The 21,923-nt window shown below is 45.8% G+C and overlaps 1 protein-coding gene across 1 annotated transcript in view; it reads right to left on the bottom strand.

Annotated features, from left to right (window-relative positions):
- Window positions 1–18,741, bottom strand: part of SMPD3 (sphingomyelin phosphodiesterase 3) — a 222,983-nt gene extending 204,242 nt beyond the window's left edge. The window contains exon 1 of the mRNA XM_061593608.1: window positions 18,586–18,741. The gene's annotated coding sequence lies outside the window, so the exon portion shown is untranslated. The remainder of the gene's footprint in view (window positions 1–18,585) is intronic.
- Window positions 18,742–21,923: the final 3,182 nt, after the last annotated feature.

The following is a 21,923-nucleotide window of genomic DNA, read 5'->3' on the forward strand; positions in this document are numbered from 1 at the left end:
TCTGCAGCCTCTTGTGATCCTTTTTTAAAACAAAATCCTCATGAAAATCCTCAGCATTTAAGTACAAATTTCTCCAAATAAACACCTTTTTGTAGGCGGTTTTGACAAATGTACACATTTTTTGCAAACAATTTCTCATCATATAATTTTTTATATTATATTTTTACTCATATATTCATTTTTACGCACACCTTCCCTAATATATGCATTTTTTGTAAACATTGTTTGGTTGGAGAACTGCATCACAAAATTCAAATAAGTGTGAATTTCAGAGGACGGCTGTGTTTGGGACATTGTTTCAGCTTGATAGATTTGGCTTGAAATTCGTACTGAATCGAATTTCTCCCCCGTCCTTGGGCAGTATGCCATTTGCCCTAATGGATCAGTCTCCACTGTTGTGTAGCCATGCAAGCAGTGTGCTATAGTGGTAAATTCTGAAGTGCAGGAGTATGTGATTGATTGATTGATTGATTGATTGATTGATTGATTGATTGATTGATTGATTGATTGATTGATTGATTGATTGATAGCAGTGGTGTCTGGTCCATTAGGGCAACTGGGATAGTGCCCCACCAACCTCATTTTGCCCTACCTTCATATATTCTTGCAAACAGTCCAGGGGATGGCCCTGGCTGTCAGCTTCCTCCTCCTTAGTCTCAGTGTTGCCATTGTAGGACTCAGCAGGCAGGAGGAGAAGAGCTGAACTAGCTAGCATTAATTGCTCTGCCTGCCATTGGCTCCGGTTCCACCAACTGTTGGGCTCTCTGCTTCCTGCCCCACCAGTCTCAATAGGCAACCAGCTGCCACAGACAGCTAGACAGACAGACAGACAGATGTGGTGCATACAGGGGGGGTTAATCTCTCTCAGCTGTGCCCGCCAGGTTTCTCTGTGCAGCAGCAGGCGAGACCTGGGGGGCGGGGAGGTGGAGTTGCAGTGGTCTATCATGATACCATTTCCCTGACCAGGTGCCCTATCCCACAGTATCCAGGGTTCGAGTGTGTGTATCTGAAGTTGAGTGGTCGGGACAGAATAGGGATCCTGTTGGTGTACCGCCCACCCCGCTGCTCAACAGTCTCCCTTCCTGAGCTAGCCGGGGTGCTCTCGGGGTTGATGTTGCAGTCCCCTCGGCTTGTGGTGCTAGGGGACTTCAACATCCATGCCGAGGCCGCCCTGTCTGGAGTGGCTCAGGACTTTATGGCCTCCATGACAGCCATGGGTCTGTCCCAAGTAATATCTGGCCCCACTCATGTTGCTGGCCACACCCTGGACCTTGTTTTCTGTGTGGAGGGGGATTATGGTGATCTTGGTGTGGAGGAACTTTCTGTAGTTCCATTGTCATGGACAGACCACTACCTGGTTGGGTTTAGACTCACTGGGACTCATAACCTCTGCAGGGGTGGGGGACCGATTAGGATGGTCCGCCCCAGGAGGCTGATGGATCCGGATGGTTTCCTGATGGCTCTTGGGGATTTTCCTGTCACCTCGGCAGGTGATTCTCTCAAAGCTCTGGTTGACCTCTGGAATGGGGAAATGGCCAGGGCGGTGGACACGATCGCTCCTGAGTGTCCCCTCTCACGAAGTGGAGCCAGACCAGCCCCTTGGTTTACCAAGGAGCTGGCAGTGATGAGACGGAGACTAGAGCGACGTTGGCAGAAGACTCGGAGCGAGTCTGATCGAATACGGCTAGAGCCTATTTAAAGGCCTACTCCGTGGCAGTACAGGCAGCAAAGAAAGCATTCTTTTCTGCCACTATTGTGTCTGCAGGGAGCCATCCAGCAGAGCTGTTTTGAGTGGTCAGAGGTCTTCTACATCTTGGCCCCCATAGGGATAATATAGACCATTCAACAGGCCGCTGCCAAGAATTTGCACGGCACTTTGCAGATAAAATCACTCAGATTCGTTCCGACTTGGATGCTATAGTTGATACAGTCTCAGTGGATGTAACTTTGGCTCCTGCCTGTCCAATAATAATGGATTCTTTTCAATTTGTACAGCCTGAGGATGTGGACAGGATCCTTGGAGAGGTGAGAGCCACCACATGTCTTCTAGACCCCTGCCCTTCCTGGCTCATTAAATGCACCAGAGAGGGACTGGCTGAGTGGGTGAAGGGAGTGATCAATGCCTCCTTACAACAAGGCAGAGTTCCAGTGTGCCTAAAGGAGGCACCTGTAAGGCCTTTGTTGAAAAAGCCATCCCTGGATCCCTCCATAATGGATAAAGAAACTATGCTGAAAACAATTCACAGATGGTATTATACACCAGTACAACTCTCTCATATATCTTCATCAACATCTCCCTTATGTTGGAGAGGATGCAATCAGAAAGGAACATACTTCCACCTGTGGTGGAGTTGCCCACAGATCAAAAAATTTTGGACTTCAGTACATACCGAACTTAACAACATTACGAAAGAAAAAATACACTTAACACCGGAACTATTTTTATTATCTTTATTCAAAGATGAAAACAAAACATTAAAATCAAAACATCTGCTATGTAAACTTCTCATAGCAGCGAGACTAACAATATTACAATACTGGAAAAATCAAGATGGACTTAACTTGCAGATTTGGTTCAACAAAATATGGACGATAGCTATATTGGACAAAATCACGCTGCATCTTCGATTTCTAAGAGGTGCTGCAAACCCGGAATTGTTCACGTCAGTATGGTGGAACTACATGGAATACACCTCACAACGAGACCTACATACCCAGCTTTCTTCATCTGCAAAAACTATCTGGTTTTCCTAAACGAGTAATAATACTCCTACAATTTTAAACCATCTCATGTTAATATTGTATTTAATTTTCATTCACTACAATAATCACCTGTATACCAATACTTACCAATATACTTTCCATAACATAGCACATAAACCTAATCAAAACAGGAATTGGCTCTAAAGTGGGGGGAGGGTATTAAAGTTAAATTGATGTCTTTTTGTATCATTATATTATTCATGTTAAATTACTATGAAATCAATAAAAACAATTAAAAAAAAATCAGTGGTGGACTGGATGAGGGCGAACAAATTGAAGCTTAATCCAGACAAGACAGAGGTGCTCCTGGTCAGTCGAAAGGCAAATCAGGGAATAGGGATTCAGCCTGTGCTGGATGGGGTTACACTCCCCCTGAAGACGCAGGTTCGCAGCTTGGGTGTGCTCCTGGACTCAGCTTTAAATTTGGAGGCCCAGGTTTCGGCGGTGGCCAGGAGTGCTTTTGCACAATTAAGATTAGTGCGCCAACTGCGCCTGTTCCTTGAGCCATCTGATCTGGCCACGGTGACACATGCCTTAGTTACATCCCGTTTAGATTACTGTGACGTGCTCTACGTGGGGCTGCCTCTGAAGACTGTTCGGAAACTTCAGTTGGTGCAATGTGCTGCAGCCAGAATGTTAACTGGGGCTGGTTACAGGGACCATATGACTCCCCTGTTACAAAAGCTCCACTGGTTGCCACTCTGTTTCTGGACACAATTCAAAGTGCTGGTGCTGACCTATAAAGCCCTATATGGCTTAGGTCCAGGCTATCTGTCAGACCGTATCTCCCTATATGAGCCTGCCCAGGCCCTGAGATCCTCAGGAGAGGCCCTTCTCTCAATACCTACATCCTCATGAACACGACTAGTGGGGACGCGAGATAGGGCCTTTTCAGTGGCTGCCCCAAGGCTTTGGAACTCCCTTCCTAAGGAAGCAAGAATGGCCCCCTCCTTGCAGTCCTTCCATTGGCAAGCAAAGACTTTTTTATTTCAACAAGCCTTTGGAACTGAAAGCTGTTAAGGACAGGTCTTGACGGGTGCTGCATTGCTGTTGCCTAATTGTATTATTTTAAACTGAGTTTGAATTATTTTAACTGTATGTATGAATGGTTTTAATACTGTAAATTGTTTAATTTGATTTTAATCTAGAATTTTGTATGTTTTTAATTATATGTGTGCTTTTATCTGGAAGCCGCCGTGAGTTCCAGTTTCGGAAAAAGGGCGGGGTAAAAATAATGATAATAAATAATAAATACAGGAAGAGAGGGGGAAGGGAGAGAACAAGCGAGAGCCACACCCAGTGAGACTAAACCCTGCCAGGCAAATATCAGAGAGTGCACTGGAGGCTGCTCCACTGGGGCGGATGGGGCACTGCCCCATCCACCTCAGTCTGCTCTCAGACAGCCCCCAATGGCCTGTCTTCCTGCTTACAGCCAGTCCTGGGGGTAGCCAAACGATATGCAGCATTCAAATGTGTTGTGCCATTGACTGTGCATTCATATGGGGGTCATTCTCCCTCTCAAGGATCAGGCCCGCAGACTGGGGTGGTCCTCAGTCCAGCTGTGCTGCTGTGTGCTCAGGTACCATTGCAGGTTGCAGCAACTTCTGTCAGCTTGGGCTGGTGCATGAGTTGCACCCTTTCTTAGAGGCCAGGACTCTGTCGCAGAGCATCTGCCCTGCATGAAGAAGGTCCCAGGTTCAATCCAGGCATCTCCAGGTAGGCTGGGAGAGAACCCTGCTTGAAATCCAGGAGTGCTGCTGCCAGTCAGTGTAGACAAGACTGAGCTCAATAGATCAATGATATACAGCGGCTTCCTGTGTTCCTATGTACTCCTGGTCTCTCTCCCCCCTCCCCCCCAGCAGGTTTTCTTTGTTTTAGCAGTAAAGTTTAGAAAGAGCAAGACTTTTAATTGTGGTCAGAAACCTTTGCCAAAATAACGCAAATCACCCTGAGATCTCCCAGTAGCTCCTGATCTACATTTTGCCCACCCCTGAAATAGAGGATGCCCTCAAATAGTGAAGAGTCCTCCATAAAGAAGGGCACATGGCCACCCTACCCAGAGTCCATAATAAACCTCATGTTCTCTGACTCGTTCATCTATACAGGAACACCACAGGTTGTATCCAGCTAAGTTATGCTCAGAGTAAACCACTGAAATTAATAGATCAAAATTAGCCATGTCCATTAATTTCAATGGGGCTACTCTGAGTAGAGATGTAAGATGGCATCGTTTTCTGTTCCACCCTGTGTTCATTGTGTGCAGCACTGTTTCCGTTCCACTGCAGTTGATCTTCTGCTAAAAAAACTATGCCATTAGTCTTGCTGCATGCTACGGCCAAATCATGTAACTTATGTTGTCATTACGTTATTCCAGCCCATCCATTTCAGTGCACAGGAAACACAATCAAAATAGAGGGGGAAATGTAATCAATCACATATCGTTTGCAGACTGAAAGCAACAACAAGAGCAAATGCCAATCATATTCACTGGATTGATCTCCATTTTGGACATGGAACGAATAAACGAACACCAGCAATTTGCACTCTCAATTCTGTTTTATTGGAATTCTCTGACATCCCCAAATCTCAGTAGGATTCACAATGGATACAACCCTATAACTCAGGCTGCTGGGTCCTAGACGTTCCCACCACCACCATCTGTATCAGCCTCTGCAAAATCCTGAGGCCACCCCAGGCCTTTTAAACTTCAGATTACCCTTTATTATATCTTGGAAACATGAGTGGCTTCTAATTTTCATTTTCCAGAGAGATGGCAGAGTAATGGTAACTCATTCAAAGAAGAATTAAAAGCTGTCTCTGTGGTCCTTTAGCCTGTTACAGATTCAATCTTGCAAAAATAACCCTCTCAAGAATTACTTTCATTTAAATTATAGCTTCAGTTTGCTTGTTTTTGGACTTAAAAGCCACACTTTAAAAAAAATCACTGTTTAAGTACATTTAGGGGTCTGAAAGGCCTCCTGTGTGTTAAACCATATCAAAGAAACAAGATGCGCCTTCTCTTTGTTCATTTTGCAAGCAGATTTGAGAGACGTTGCCACAAGACCTTAAATTATAAAATTGGCCAATCATATTGGTGCCTTTTTGGAAAGTAAAATGACAGTCCTCACCACTGGCTAAAGTAAATAGAAGATGATTGAGTTCAGCTTGCTTTGGGCAATCTTTCCAAAGGAATGTGCACTAGAGTTGGCCAACATCTCTTATTTCAGGAGCTTACTTAGGACTATAGGAAACTACCTTGTACTGGGTCAGTCATTGGTCCATCTACCTTAGTATTGTCTGCCACACAGATGGACAATCCATGGCCCAGGGACCACATGAGACCTTTCATCTCCTTCATTGTGTCATTCTCCCCAAGCCCCAAGAGAGAGAGAGAAAATGTCCCAGGTCTTTTAAAATCTTGCCTTTGAAATCTCTTGCAGATTGCTAAATTTGTTGCAGTCTACTTTTTATTCTCTGCTGCTCCCTGCTGCATTTTTATTTCAATTGTTTCATTATAATAGGAGCTGTATTTATCATCTATTGTATATTTGTGCTGTAGGCTGCCCATTTTGTTATAAGGGAGCCTATGAATATAAGTAAGTAAATACATAAATACGTGACTTAAAATCTGCCCCCTAGTCTATGTCCAGTTCCCCACAGATGTACATGGTGAAAGATCACATTCCATTACTGATCTCACTGAGGTATGCACTGCTAAATTTCCAAGGGACTCCATGGTTCCTACAGATGCAGCTTGCAAAATCACTGGATTGATCAATCAGTCAATTGGTAGTGGTTGACAGGCATCATATTTTTGCCATCATCCCATGAATCAAACTTTTGCTGTGATTCCAACCGTGCAATCCTGCACATCTCTACTCAGATGTAAGTTCTATTGAATTCAGTGGAACTTACTCCTAAGTAAGCATGTACAGTATTGGAGCCAGAGGTGTCTTTACTCTGCCACCAGCAAATACAAAGAAGAGAGTTTGCAGAAGATGTTTGCTTTGCAAAACTGATATGAAAAGATTTAGTTACACACACACCAAATATATACATATTTATATAATAATTAACATCTGGTATAGCACAATGGGGAGGAGAGCCTGGCTGGGAGTCCAGAGTCTGTGAGTTCAAATCCCCGCTCATGTCTCCTGGGTGTCAAGGGCCAACTAAAGATCACCCCCACAGGGAGTGGCTCAGGGGTTACGTGCCCTGCCACCTGTGCAGCTGTGGGCAAGCTGCATAGTCCCAAGGAGCCCAGTTGCGGACAAGGAAAAGGCTGGCTTGTGCAGCTGTGGCAAGCGGAGCAGGCCCTAGCCAGCTGGGGAGGACTAACCTCAGAGGGAGGCAACGGTATACTACCTCTGAATAACGCTTAACATGAAAACCCTATTCACAGGGTCGCCATAAGTCGGGATCGACTTGAAGGCAGTCCATTTCCATAATAATTAGAGTGGGAGGGGGGAGAAATTTGATTCAGTTTGCATATAAAGCTGGATGATCCATCAAATGTGCACTTTCAGAAACCATATGAGAACCAAAACACAGCCATTCTTTGAGATTTGCACATAGCCAAATTGTGCAATGCAGTTCTCCAACAAATGATCGAAAAACTGCATATATCAGGGGAAGCGTGCAACAAAATAAACATAAGAGTGAAAATAACATACAAAAATGCATTATATGATGAGAACTTGCTTGCAAAAATGTGCACATTAGTCAAAACGTGCATACAAAAATGTGTTTATTAGGATAAATTCACACTAAAATGCTGAAGAATTTTCATGAGGATTTTTTAAAATTGCTGCAGAAATGTGGAAAGGTGAATTGAAGACGGGAAAAATGAGAAAGGGAGATAACTGAAAATGACGGATCCTTCCATCCCTAAGTTAGAGCAAGTTGCCTAACAGACAAGAGAAATCTATAAAATAATGCTGAAGTTCAAGCCTATTAGGCAGCCAGCCAGATGAACTAAGAGCAGCCTACTGGGCAAACTCCCCACGTCCGCCTGCCCCTTCAGTGTAAAAGACCTTATTCTCTAGTAAGTGTGTTTACTATTAAAGCCTTAAGTTTCTTTTAAATGCATCTCCCGCTTTGGGCAATAATCCTGATTCTGCTTAGCTTGTTCAATCAGGCTTGCATGGAAAGTGTTTCGGCAGTGTTCCCTTGTCATGTGGTCGTCCTGCATTTCAGCGCGACAAGGGCCATGTTCCACTGTAAACACTGAAAGGGAATACGTGCAAACAAAAGCTATTTCTAGCAAGCTGATGAAGTCACGGAAATATGATAGGTAAGTGGCAAAATTGCAGTGACAGAAATAAGACTGGAGACAGGCCTTCTAATCAAATGAAGGCAGAAAACAAGGAGTTCAGAGCACCCATGATCTCTTGGGCAGAATATGTGACTTTCTATGCTAAACAATGGAGGAAAAGGCTATCAATGGCTACTACTAGCCATGATGGCTATGCTCTGCCAGCATAGTCAGATGCAGTATGCTTCTAAAAACCAGTTCCCGGAAACCACAGGAGTAGAGAGTTCTCTTGCCCTAAGGTCCTGCTTGTGGACTTCCCCGGGCATGTGGTTAGCCACTGTGAGAACAAGATGCTGGACTAGATGAGCCACTGGCCTGATCCAGAAGGCTCTTCTTATGTTCTTATAACACACATAATTCTCAGAGGGGTCATCTTATTTGCCTGTAGCAGTAAAAACACCAATGAATCTTGTTTAGGGACGGGAGAGAAATTTGATTCAATTTGCATTTAAAGGCGAATCTATCTAATTTGCGCTTTCCGAAACAATATGCAAGCTGAAACATATACAAAGTGAAACAAAGCCATCCTTTGACATTTGCACTTCTTCAAATTTTCCAGTGCAATTCTCCAGCCAAGTTCTGTGCACAAAAATGCATATACTGCTCTAAAGCGTGCATGAAAATGCTTGAACAAATGTATGTACTAGGAAAAATTGGCACTAAAATGCTGATGAATTTTCACGACGGCTTTTTAAAGAAGAATTTGCAAACTGGGGTGAAAATGAATATGAAGAATATGAAACTGACAGAAAGTGAAATTGACAGCTTTGCCGGTCACTAAAAATCGTGTGGCACCTTAAAGTCTAACAAATTTATTATGGCTGAAGCGTTTGTGGACTAGTCCACGTCATCAGATGCATGAAATGTAATCCTCGGTTAGCAAGAAGATATGCCCCGAAGGGCAGACCAGCTGCCTTCAATCTTTTCAGATTCAGAAGCCACCTTTGCCCTTTCAGCAACATGTGTCTTTCTTTCTCAGGTGTACATATCTACATTGCAGACATCCTAATTTAACAGTCATTTCTTTTCTCTAGTGAGCCCTGAGAAATGTAGCTAGGATGCAGGAAGAGCTTATTGCACAGAGCATCCACCCACAACTTCTGTCCAGTAGGCAGATGATCGTACATGTGAGATTCTGTGCAATGCACTCAACAGCCCCCACACCCCTCCGGGCTTTGTATCTGAATTTATTTTACTTTATTTATTATTCAGTTTGTTCCCCCCTCTTCCTCCCAAAAGAGCCCAGGGTGGCAGGATTTAACATTTATATACTGCTTAATCATCCAGACCTCTAAGCCAGTGGTTCTCAAGCATTTTTCCCCCCCAGGGACCACTTGAAAATTGCTGAGGTTCTTGGCGGATCACAGCATGATTTTCCTGCTGTTGGAGCAACTGTAACACACTGTGCTAGATGCTGTTTGGCTTTTCATTGCACTTTTATTACAGCTTTACTTCTTATTTTGTATTATTCTGTAGAATTCAAATTGCAATACAATAAAATGCAATTCAAGAAACAAAAGCAGCAATGAATGCAATTAAAAATCAATATGAATGTTTTAATGCGATGGATGTGCTGGCTCCTGTCTTTAACCACAGATCCACAGACATGCCACAGTCCAGCTGAATGGAGCTCAGGGATCACAGGCAGAAACCACTGCCCCAAGTGATATACATAAAATATACATTCAAATTACCAAAACAAATCAGATGTTAAAAACAAACTAATGTTTAAAATAAAATTATAACTAAAATCAGCAGGTTTAAAAATACATTATAAACAATGACATGCGAATGCATGCCAGATTTCCATGTCTGGGTAGGCCTGCTTACACACAAAAAGTTTTAATCCGTATTGTTGCTCTTTGAGAGCTTGGGGTTTATTAAGTCGGCAAGGGGAAGGTGAGAGTCATTTGCTCTGGCCCCCTGGCCCTGCTGCCCAATGGCAACTCACAGTAGCAACCAAGTTAAAGCCACATCAAAAACCACAAGGGAGGATTCTTTGAGTGGCAAAAAACAGGCATCGCCTTGCTGGCTTTAAGCTGGGTCCCTCGGGCAGGGTATGCGCCAAGGGAAAGGAGTTTAACTGAGGCAACAGCTGTGGAAAGTTCCTACTCTGTCTTTTCTAGGATTTTCTAGGCATTTCTAAAATTGCTGCATAAACCAGGATCAAGGGCAGATTTCAATGGAGCCAGAGTTCACAGAGCACGACTTTGGAACTAATCTGAGCATTCTTCTCTCTTGTGTTCAGCAACATGGGGGCACACCTCCCTCAAAATCCATGCATAGCATGTAAATGTCACATCTGCAGTGGGCAGGCCCTCTTAGTTGTCAGTATGAAGCTTTCCATGGAATCTGGAACCCTGAAAGCCTTTGCACATACAACCTATTTACTTATTTATTTTTAAGACTATTTATCACCTTGTGTGAAAACATCTACTTGTGGAAAGGCCCATTTTATTTATTTATTTATTTCTGCACCGCCCCCTTGCAAAACATCAGAGCACTCTACAGCAACATAAAAAAACCTTTTAAAGCATAATCATTAAAACGACTGGCTAAGATGGATGGAAGGATCTGACAGTTTCCTTTTTTTGTTGTTTCCATTTTAAATTCCACTGTCCACATTTCTTTGCAGCAATTTGCAATTTTTTAAAACAGAAATCCTCATGAAAATTCATCAGCATTTTACTGCTACTTTCTCCTAATAAACACATTTTTATACGAAGCATTAACTAACATGCACTTTCCTTTATTATAATGCATTTTGGGGTGTTATATTTACTAATCCGTTCATTTTTATGCACAATTTCCCCTAATATACATTGTTTGGTTGGAGACGCGCATTGCAAAAGATGGGTAAGTGCAAATTCCAAAGGATAGTGGTGTTTCAGTTTGTGTATTGTTTTGGAAAGTGCAAATTTGGAAGATTTGCCTTGAAATGAGAACTGAATCAAAATTCTGAATTCTTCCCCCTCCCTACTGGGTGCTCAAGAAAATATGGGCATTTGTGTTGTATGTGCAGATGTTCGGTGAGGTCTTAGCTGGAACATGCCAAGGGAGGGGCAGATCTAGAAACACGGGAGAGAAAATGGCCTAAGAGGGCTTGTATTTCAAGAACATGAGGAGTGGGATATGAACGTATTTGCAGCAGGAAAGAATAAAGATTGTCAGCATCCTTTCCACACACTGTTCATGCTACCTAACCTACAAGGATATTGTGAAATACAGAAGGCAATTCACCTGTGCTATAGGTGAGCCCCTGGCAAGAGGAAATGGAACTTCACCACCACTCTGTCCAGGTTGATAGAAGACTAAGGCCTCATTCGCATGTATCCCACTATTATTCCACTTTAAGCAGTCATGGCTTCCCCCAAAGAATCCTGAGAAGTGTAGTTTGTGGAGGGTGCTGACAGCATTAGGAGACTCCTGTTCACCTCACAGAGCTACAACTGTCAAATTGGTTTAACTGTCGGTCCCTCTTCCCAGAGAACTCTGGGAACTGTAGCTCGGGGGGGATAGGGGTCTCCTAGCAACTATCAGAGCCGTTAACAAACGCCACTTCCCAGGATTCTTTGAGGGAAGCCATGACTGTTGAAAGTGGAATAATAGCGGAATAAATGCATGGAGAGAATGTGGTCTAAGGCTGCAATCAAATACACTCTTACCTGGGAGAACGTTCCATTGAACCCAATGGAGCTTACTTCTGAGTAGACACATTTTGGATTGCAGCCTAAATCACTAACACAGGTATGCATTGCATGCATTCATTTATTTATTTCATTTATTATTATTTACTAAATTTATATTCTGCCCTTCCTCCAAAGGAGCCCAGGGCAGCAAACATGTCGACAATTAGAACTTCTAAAAACAGTTAAAAGCAACTTTTTAAAAACTCCTAAAAGCAATCACCTACACTCAAAACTAGTAATTTCAGGGTTACCTAGCCCAGGTCCTTCACCTATTTAATGCCAGGGTCAACAGGAATGCTTTTAAATTTCTCCTAAAAGTTAATAATGAAGAAGACTGGCATACCTCACAAGGAAAGGTGTTCCATACATGGGGGACCACCACTGAGAAGGCCCTGCCTTGGGTCATTTATTTCCTACTTTCCTCCAAGGACCTCAAAGTAGCATACAAGTTTCTACACACACACACACACATTTTATCCTCATAACAGCCCTGTGAGGTAGGTTAGGCCGAGACATAGTGACTGGTCCAGGGGCACCCAGTGAGCTTCACAGTTGAATGACTATGTCTCCCCAGACTTAGCCCAATACCCTAAATTGCCCTTAACCCAAATTGTTGCCCTCCAGATGTTTGGAGCATCTGCCCCAGCCAGCATAGTTGTTATTAGTATTATTATTTATTGGATTTATATTGCCCCCTTCCTTCCATCTGTTGTGTATTTATCTTTAGATTGATAATTAGCCACCCTTCTAAATTTCAGAGGAGAGGAAGCCAACAGGGTCTCTCTAGGAAGAGTATTCCATAGCCAGGGAGTCACAACTAAAAAGGCCCCGTCCGTGTCCCACTAAATGTACCATTGATTGTGGCAGGACACAGAGAAAGTACATGTGGGAGAAGGTGATCCTTCAGGGTCAAACCCCCTCCCTTTTTTAATGTTGGGTTGAGAATGCTTTCCTAGGAGCCAACAAGCATGAAAGGGGAGAATGTTAGCTATTAAGAGGAGTCTTCTCAGTGGCTGACTCACTGCCTTTCACTCTAATTGGCTCCAATCATCAGGAGGATGAAGATGCATGTATTCAAAGACTCTTCTCAGTGTTTAACACACTCCCTTTTCATGCTGAGTGGCTTGTAGGATGCTGGAGGCATAGGGACCCTGCTGAGACCCTGTTCCCAAAAACGTAAGGGGTCTAAGACCCCCTGCGGCCCCCGATGACTACATCCCTGATTACTTCATTTATGACTAGGCTCACGGGTGATTTTCATCAGGACCACAGCAGCAGGTAGGGGAGGTTAAACCCTTCCGTCCCCAGCCATGATCCCAATGAAAATGGTCCCTGCCTTTTAAAAGCTCCTGTTGGTGGCAATATATTGAGGTGAACCAATCAAATGAGCCCAATGCATTCTTTCTCCCCCTCCAGTAACCTGATTCCAAGCTGTTTAGGGCAGGGATGGCAAACCCTCCAGAGCTTCTTGCACTCCAACTCACATTATGCCCAGTCAGCATGACCAATAGCCAGGAATTATGGAAGCTGGCAACCATCAACATCCGGAGACCCATAGTTTCCCCCATCCCTGCTTACAGGCAAGCACCAGAACTTTGAATTGTGTCTTGGGGGAAAACCCACTTGGAATCCAGTGAAGGTGGGAAATAACTGGCAAACATGCTCTGCGGAGAGACCACCCTGGTTGCTGCATGTTGCACCTGCTGAATTTTCTCTTGAACACTTGCGGATGGCAGCGCTGTGTAAAGTGTGTTGCATTAGTTTTTTTTGGGGGGGGGGAACTGTGGCCCTCCAGGCGTTGTTGGGAGTCCAACCCTGTCAGCCTCAGCAGGCGTAGTCAATGGAGAGGGACAATAGATGCTGTAGCCCAATGACATCTGGAAGGCCATGCACTTCCTACCCTTGCATGAGTCCATTCTGGACTAGGGTGTGAGTGACAGGGGCAAGATGTGCATTTAGATGTCCCTCTAGTGGAAGCATGTGGAGATTGTGGCTTTCCAGACATTGTTGGTCTCCATCTCCCATCATCTCTGAACATCAACCATGTTAGCTGAGGGAGTGATGCATGCTGGGAATGAGAGAGCTACAGGTCTGCGCCCCCACCGCCAATCTAATGTTTAGGAGCTGATGTTGTGGTAGCAGCAACCACTCCACTCGGAGTTTATTGATTATTTGATTTATATCCCACCCTTCCTCCCAGCAGGAGCCCAAGGCAGCAAACAAAAGCACTAAAAACACTTTAAAACATCATAAAAACAGACTTTAAAATACATTAGAACACAACATCTTTAAAAATATATTTTTAAAAGAGCTTTTAAGATATATTGTTTTTTAAAAAAAGGTTTAAAAACATATTAAAAAGCAATTTCAGCACAGACGCAGACTGGGATAAGGTCTCAATTTAAAAGGCTTGTTGTATATGTCAAGTGGTCCTAAGAGCTGGAATAGGTGAACAGAACCTTTGTGTGATGAATCCGTTCCTGGGCTGTACTACTTCAGTCTGCGTGCGGAGTGGGCGGGTGGACTAATGTTTGAAACCTCCTTCCCTACAAAGTGCCACCTATAAATTAGGATATGGTCAAATAGACTAGCTTAAGAAAATTCTCCTTGACATACTTGTTTGATGTATGAAGAGTGCACTTAAGGTGGGATTCGCGTTCAAACAACTGACACCGACAGAATGAAACAGTACAGCCCAGTTCTACTCATCTGTTTTACCTCTGGGCTGACTCTATTTTCTGTACAGTGAGGGTCATAGGTCAGCGGCAGGGCATCTGCTCTGCATGCAGGAGGTCCAATCCCTGGCATCTCCAGGTACGGCTGAGAGAGACAGACACCGGTCTGAAACCCTGCAGAGCCGCTGCCAGTCAGTGTAGTGACTAAGGATGGAAAGATCTGCCCATTTTGGTTCTCTCCGTTTCTCATTTCTTACAATCAGTTCTTGACATTTCTGTGGCAATTTGAATTAAAAAAAAAAAACTCCTCATGAAAATTCTCCAGCATTTTCGTGCAAATGTCTCCTAATAAACACATTTTGTAAGCAGTTCGACTAACATACACATCTTTGCAAGCCATTTCTCGTCATATCGTGCCTTTTTGTGTTGTTTTCACTGATATATTCGTTTTGATGCACACTTTCCTCTAATGTATGTGTTTTTGTAGACACTGGTTGGTTGGCGAAGTGCATTGCAAGATTTCAATAAGTGAGGATTTCGACAGAAGGCTGTGCATCGGTTCCAATATTGGTTTGGAAAGTTTGCATTTGATAGGTTTGGCTTGCAATGTGAAGTGAATCAAAATGCTCATCCATCCCTAGCATAGACAGTACTGAGCTAGGTGGATCAATGGTCTGACTCGGTGTAAGGCACCTTTCTGTGTTGCTGTGTACAGCACCTAGCAGAACTCTTGGCTAACCAAATACTAAGCAGCAGGACAACACTACACTTGCTTTCCAGTAAGTGTCAAAACAGTGGCTGATCAACAGATTGACTGACTTCCCCTCCCCCATGCTTCCTTTTAATACCTGCATGGTTGAATTCCTGGCCTACTCATGTTAACGAACCCACATGAGCAATGCCGGCCATCAGTCCAGTTTAAAACAATCATCTGTTCTGTCGTGTAGTGGCAAATGCAGAGGTGCAGGGTCCCCTCATGATAGTCACAGCCACACCCCTTTTTCCACTTTCCCTCGTCTCCTTTGCTTTCCATGTCATCTCTGAGTCCACACTCCACTACAACTCATGTCTCTAGGAGACAATCAGCACGAAAGGGGAGGCTATATGTTAGCTACTAAGAAGAGCCTTCTCAGTGGCTGACTCACCTCCTTTCACTCTGATCGGCTCCAGTCAGCGCCAAAGGACAAGGACTCTTTTCAGTAGCTAACATGTTCCCCTTTCATGCCGATTGGCTCATATATACCGACCTAGCTGGGATCTTCCTCCCAAAAAAGTAAGGGTCTATGACCCCCCCCCATGACCCTGGATGACTACATCCCTGCATATATTAACAGTATTCCCTGAAGTGGATTCATTGAGGAGAAACACCTATTCATTCTGTTGGAAAGGAAGAAAAAGGCAGAGGGTGTTATCTGGCTAAGTTCTACTCAGAGTAGACCCATTGAGATTAATGGACATGACCACCTTGGGTCCATTAATTTCAATAGGTCTGCTCTGAGTAGAACTTAGCTGGATACAATCCAGAGGCTAGGAATGCTCCATTGACTTAGGGTAGAGACACAGTCACTGTTCTGCTCGTTCCAGTGTGTCTCCACCTCTCTTTTCTAAAAATAGGGGCACACGACGCTAGTCAAAGCCTGCCCCTTTTTACTGGAAAACCTTGTTGCATCAGCTCGAGGGTTTTTTTTTTAATGCTTCAAAAAGATTTTGCAACTGATTGGCAGATCAGCCCGTTCCCCCTCCAGGTGTCAATGGAAATGCTTTGCTGTAGGCTAGTGTGCTTACAGCTTTGCACTCTGCTACACCTGGCTCACGGATAGTCTCTTTATACAACAGGTATTTTATCATGTGTGGGGATGGAGGAGAAACCAGCACCTGAACATTGATCTTGGCATCTTCAGCACACAATAAAGACTGCAGTCTTTTACTCTGGGTTATTTAACCTGGGCTCAATATCATTCCCTAGTTCTGCACTTGCAGTCATGCTCTTAAACATCATGCTCCTATAGTGCCCCAGAGCCTCCACTCCACCCAGAAAGCATGGAAGAATGGAAGGGAAAACTAACCGCCCCCTTTTCCATAACCACACTCCTGGTGTTTAGAACAAAGGAGTTAAAGTGTGTTAAGAAGAACATGATCCACAGTAAGAACTATACACCTCAAGAAACACAGGAGTATTTGGAATCTCAACCACAAAACTGCAACCCATTTCTGTGCTTCTCTCCCTTCACAGATCTGCGAGCTTTTCTTCTTAACCAAGAAGATGCTGGCACATGGGCACATCTTGAAAACACACCAGCAGCCGGATACAAAAATGGCCAGCCAGAGATAAAATCCTATTGACACCCTTTCTGCAGGATCCCGGAAAGAAAAGGAGAGTCTGCTTTGATAGCTTGCTTTGTCCTGAACAGCTGAGATGCACACAAATCTTGCCAGGCAGAAGCCTGCAAGATATCCAAATGGCAAACAGGCTTACAAAATAATCACATTTTTTTTAAAAAAAAAATCTGTGACAAACCTTTCATGTCCTAATAAAATAAAATAAAAATGGCTGACATTATTAAAGCACACAGACAGACAGACAGACACACAAGCTTATCCTGCAAGAAGCCACCTTTGTTCTGGATTCTGGCTGGTTCTTGTTGCCATTCCGACAACCTTATACACTGATATCCCAATTGCTCTTTGACTTCAACTACACAAGGCATGCAGATTATCTGTCAGATGGGCATCCCGGAGAGACTAGCCTCAAGGTAGGCTGCAAGAAAGACAAAGGCAGATGGCAGGCAGAGCGCTAGCTGGTTTGCATTTGCCTGGCTCCTGGATTAGGAACGGATTCTCTGCTAGTTTTGCATTTCCACCCCACCCACCGACCCGCACATCCCAACCAAAGGCAACTGGCAGGAGGCATTTGCATGGCCCCATGATTCGTTCGCATGGCGAGCCTGCTGCTCCTCGATTAAACTTTATCTCTTTCTCTCTCTCTCTGATTCTCCATGCCCAAAACAAGCCCTTCGCTGGGTGGCCTCTGCTGTGCCGCTGACCTCTTTCTGCTCTTGTGGCTTCTGAGGAAACGGCAAGGCGACAACCATCCACCCCACCGCTGCGCTCACAGCAGGGGCCCAGCCTCCGTCTTTTACCCCTGGCGCGAGCCAAAGCGCACCAAGGGGTGGATCTGGCACCAGGGCTGGCCGCCCTCCGGCGCAAGCGCAGCGCGGAAGTCGAGCAGGGGCTTGCCTGGCATGTGGCGCTGCTCAGCAACTCGCCGCCGGGCACAGAAGCCACGCCGTGGCACGCGGCGCGCAGGTGCTAGAGGCAGGGGTCCAAACCCAAACCAATCGCAAAGGAGCGGGCAGCGGCTTTGCCATTTGGCCAGAAGCACACCACGCTGTAGGATCCCGGGGATCAACGCCCAGCGCAGCGCTGACGCCCGCCCACCCCTCTCAGCCAGAGGCGGGCTGGATGAGAAATTATGAGCTGGTAGAAGAAAATGAACAATTGATCTAGAGGAGGACTTGAGGGAGGGGGTGGGAGGCAGGGAGGGGTAGGAACGGGACCACGTCAGGGAACCATTTTGCCATCTTCTTGGCTACCCACCGCCGCCTCCAGGATCGTCTCCACGCTTCGTTCACCTGCATGCTCTAGGACTCTCTCGCCACGGATGTGCCCGCAGGCGCTTGAGGACCAGTGCAAAGCATCTACCTCGCAAGTGTGAGGCCGGGGGCGGCATGTTCAGTGCCCCTCAGCCCAACTACTCGTGTGACACCCCCCCCACGCCCGATGCATGGAAGGCATAAAGCTAGCATCTCCTTTCCTGCTGGTGGAGCTTTCTGCAGGCACCGTCGGCCCCCAGGGTGAGCAAACACACACAAAGATAGCATCCTTCCGGCATAGAAGACAGAGAGAAGCCTGGGGAGGGACGGCACTGCGTGTGCACCACGTCCCCCTTTTCCTTCCCCGGATCGACTCCCCCCACCCGTCCCTTTCGCCTTCCCCACCCATAACGGGAGGAAGCAGCCGCAGAAGAAGACGAGAGAGCCGGCAGGCGAGTTCAGTAGCCGTGCCAAAGGCGAGAGCGTTCCCTCGTTGTGACATACATGCATACACACACACACACGCCCCACACATCGCTGCGATCGCTTACTGTGCGTGGCCGCGGTGGGAGCTGGATCCCAGTCCCATGCCTCCGGCAAAGGTAGCAGCAGCAGCAGCAGCCGGCGGCGCCTCCTTAAGCGCGCGCGAGGCTCAGCACCTTTGCGCTGAACAGCTCCACACGCTGGAGCCGCGGCTGCCGGGAGCCCTGCCTACCCACGCGCGGCGCTTCTCCTGCAACAGCAGCAGCCGACGCCGCCGTGGCCACTGCTGACTCCATCCTTCATCCCCGCCCAGCCGCGCCCCCGGCTTCCCCCATTGGTTGCACCACCTGGCTGATTGATGCCGCCGCCAGCGTGCCAATCCTCCACTCGGTTGCCCCACCCCCACCCCGCACATACGTGTGACGCCTGCCGAGAGGGAACGCCTCCCTTCTCCTACACCACCGCCGAAAGTTTGGACGACGGCTCCTAGTCGCCCCTACGCGCGCCTTTGCAGCGGAAGGGTAGCTGGGATTTGTAGTGCTTCCCTGCCAGGAGGGCTTCGTAATGAGAGGGCAGGCACAGGGGTGTAGTCGTCCAGGGACTCAGAGGGTCTTAGATCCCTTAGTTCTGGGGGAGCCTGGTCCCAGCAGGGTCCTTAAGTCTCCAGTATCCTACAAGCCAACCAAGGGCATCTGTTAGCCGCAGAGAAGAATCTTCTAACATGCTTCCTTGTCCTTTCCTAATGATTGAAGCCAATCAGAATGAAAGGAGGTGAGTCAGCCACTGAGAAGACTCTTCTCAACAGCTAACGCTCTCCCCTTTCAAGCAGATTGGCTCCTAGGGATGTCTGTTGTTGTGGGAGAAAGCATGCGTGGGAAGGACTGAGGAGCATGAAGGTGGTGATGGACAGCAAGCCAGCGAGTGAGGGTGTGTGGCTGTGAGGGGGCATGGCATAACTCTCATGAAGGAACCCTCCACTTCTGAATTTGCCATTACACTATTGTGCTGCATATGTGTGGCATAGGGGTGTGTGGAAAAGGCCTGGGGCACAGTGAGTGGATGCTACTAATGAACTGATGCTTGACCTGACATTTGAAATGAGGCTGGTGACTTGCTATCTCAAACTCTCCTTAGCTACATCAGTCTCAGAAAGCGAGGCTGCAATGCTGCACACCAAAGGTGGAGAACCTCAGTTGACGAGTCCTGCAGACTTCTATATCTGGCCCTCGGGACTCTCCCCAGGCACAACCCCCACTGGCTCTGCTTCACATCTTCCTCTAGTGATTTTGCCTAGCTTGTAAGTATCCTTGGATTGTGGTAACTCCTGTTGCTTGCCTGGATGAAAGGTTACACAGAGCACCCCTGAAGGCTCATCCATACATCTGTACAACCTGTAATGTGAGCCCCGTGTGCCTCTATTAATTCATCCTCATCCATATGATGTTCTCCAACATTTGCTGCCTTCCCACACTTTTCCCCTCCCTTGATCCGGAGTTTCAAATACCAAGTATACATCGAAAAGGAGAGAAACAGTGATTACAAACAGTTGCTGAGAAGGGAGGCTGGTTGCTTTGACTCGCAGTTTCCTGTGTAGATGGTTCTAACTCCACTTCCTTCCATGCCTCCTGCTTCTGTTGGGGTCCCATTGGCTCCCTCACCCTTCTTCCTTCTGATCTGAGCCAATAAGCAACACAACGAGATAAGTAGGAGGGAGGGGGAGTTTGCAAACAAAAAAGGGCACGCCTACAAATATGAGTGAGGAAAGCATTTGATCTGAGTACAAAGAAAGTGCAAAGCAATCAGGTTTGGACTACCGGCTGATAATTCCATTAAGGAAAATGTGGATTTTTAGTATGGTCTGGATGAGCACTTGGAGTTGTTCCCTCCTAAACTGAAGATCTGGCACCATGGGATCTGTTTACAACAACACCCAGGCTATTTAATTCCCAGTCCTGGGAGGTCTGACTGACAATCTCTTCAAATGTCTTCAGTGGTTCTGTCAGGTCAGGGCACTACAGCAAAAAGCCAGGGCCCCACTCAGCAGAATGAGTAGGAGGACCCTGGAATGCAGCAGACCTCCCTTACCACATTTTCCAAACATAAGAAGAGCCTGGCTGCTGGATCAGGCCAAATGCCCATCTCGTCCAGCATCCTGTTCTCACAGTGGCCAGCCAGATGCCCCTATGTTGTGCACCACCCTGAGAGCCTTTGGGCTGTGGGCGGTACATAAATCGAATAAAATAAATAAAGATAAAAATAAATAAGCACGAGGACAACAGTGCTCTTCCCACTTGTGATTAACAGCAAACTGCCATTCAGAGGAGAGCCAGTGTGGTGTAGTGGTTAAGGTGTTGGACTAGGACCTGGGAGACCAGGGTTCGAATCTCCACACAACCATGAAAACCTTATTCATACAGCCGCCATAAGTCGAGATCGACTTGAAGGCAGACCATTTCCATTTCACCATTCAGAGAGAAGGAACTTAGCAATCATGGCTATTAGCCACTGATAGCCTCCTCCTCCATGAATTTGTCTGATCCTCTTTTAAAGCCATCTGAATCGGTGGCTGTGATGTTCCTATATCTCTGGGATCACCATCTCCTGATTCCCATACGCCTGGATCAGGAAATCCCCAGGAAGTCCACGTCAGCCTGGGTCAGATATGCCATCTGAACCACAAGCTTCAGCCCCACCACCTTTTCCTCAAAAGGTGACCACTGGTGTAATCTATCCATAAATTAGTATAGATATGGGTACAGAATAGGACTTGTATGGTAGCGCTCTTGACCAAGCTGACACATGGTATTTTGAATCGAACAAATGCATTTGATTATATACAAGATGGTAAATGTGATAGCAAATGAATAAGTTGTTATTGTCCCTATTCTACCTACCTGTCCTACCCCACTAATCCCAAATGAAATCCTCCCCCCAAACCCCAGCCCTTCTAATCCTATCTAACCCTAACTGTCAAACCCCAACAGTTTTTCTCTTTCAGAACTCCCCTCGGAATTCTCACTCACACGCCCTTCCCACCTGTCAGTCATACCTACTAACATTCTATTAACACTTTCTTACCTGAACACAGTTTCAAAACAGTTTTAAATATAAACAATTCTGATTTCATTACAGTTGCCATCACCATATCCTGTGGCAGTAACTTCCATAGCTGAACTGCATGTTGCGTGAAGAAGTCTTTCTTTATGTCTCTCCTGAATCTTCCCACATTCAGCTTCATTGGATAGCCCCAGGTTCTGGTGTTACAAGAGTGGGAGGAAAAACTCCCCCCTATCCAGTTTCTGAAGTAAGTGAGGTAATGCATATTACCATGTAAAGAGTAGAGTTGCCATGAGACCATTAAGGTAACAATCAAAAGGAGTTGGCCATGAGACCAGTAAGTCCAGCG

The sequence above is a fragment of the Rhineura floridana genome, chromosome 13, assembly GCF_030035675.1.
Source record: "Rhineura floridana isolate rRhiFlo1 chromosome 13, rRhiFlo1.hap2, whole genome shotgun sequence".
Classification (NCBI taxonomy): Eukaryota; Metazoa; Chordata; class Lepidosauria; order Squamata; family Rhineuridae; genus Rhineura; species Rhineura floridana.